Here is an 868-nt window from a genome sequence, read left to right on the forward strand (position 1 = left end):
TTCAGATTGACCTGAATAAATTAATAAGACTATGATCAAACTAATAAGGCTTATTCTATGAATGAATAAGCCTAAAACAAAGCTATTCATTTAGAATAAAAGTGCAGGCAAATAGAAAGGTATCATATAAATAACTAGCACAGAAAATTTGATTCAGCATTATAATGGGCAGACTGTATTTTTATGTATTTTTTATAGAGTAACATTGATATATTAGTCTGAACATTTATTGAGTGCACACAATATGCCATGTACTCTCAGATACTGAGGATGTACTGGTGAGTCAGACAAATGTGTATGAAAAAAAGAAAAACAGTGTAAAGAGACTGAGAGTCCTGGGAGACTGAAGTGGAGATGATGAAGATGTAATAACCAAAAGTAATTATTTTGCCTGAAATGTATGATATTGAAATATTTAAAGGGAGTCATTGATAGAAATGTAAGGAGAAATGACCAGAAATACAGTTCTACTAGTCTCTTTAATACATTTCAATCACTCTTAAATAAATTGAAACAGATAAAAAATAGAAAATGATACAGAGAATTTTAATATGTGCAATTAATAATGTTATCGATTTATTGATATAAATGAGGGGACTTCAAAACATTCATAAAAATGAAATTAAAGTACAAGTGTTCAAATCCATGCATAATTTTTAATACTCATTTATTCATAAACCTTTGAAATATATATATATAATTATATATAGATATATAAATTATATAATCTCTGTACTTTGCAGAGTGAAAATACTTTTTCCCCAGTATTTGTAAACATTAAAAAAAAATTGATCACTTACTAGGCAACAGAAAACCACAGTAAATTTTTCAAAGCAAGGCAAAAAATACATAGATTATCTATGCAATA

The sequence above is a fragment of the Tupaia chinensis genome, unplaced genomic scaffold (assembly GCF_000334495.1).
Source record: "Tupaia chinensis unplaced genomic scaffold, TupChi_1.0 Scaffold146445_1, whole genome shotgun sequence".
Lineage (NCBI taxonomy): Eukaryota > Metazoa > Chordata > Mammalia > Scandentia > Tupaiidae > Tupaia > Tupaia belangeri.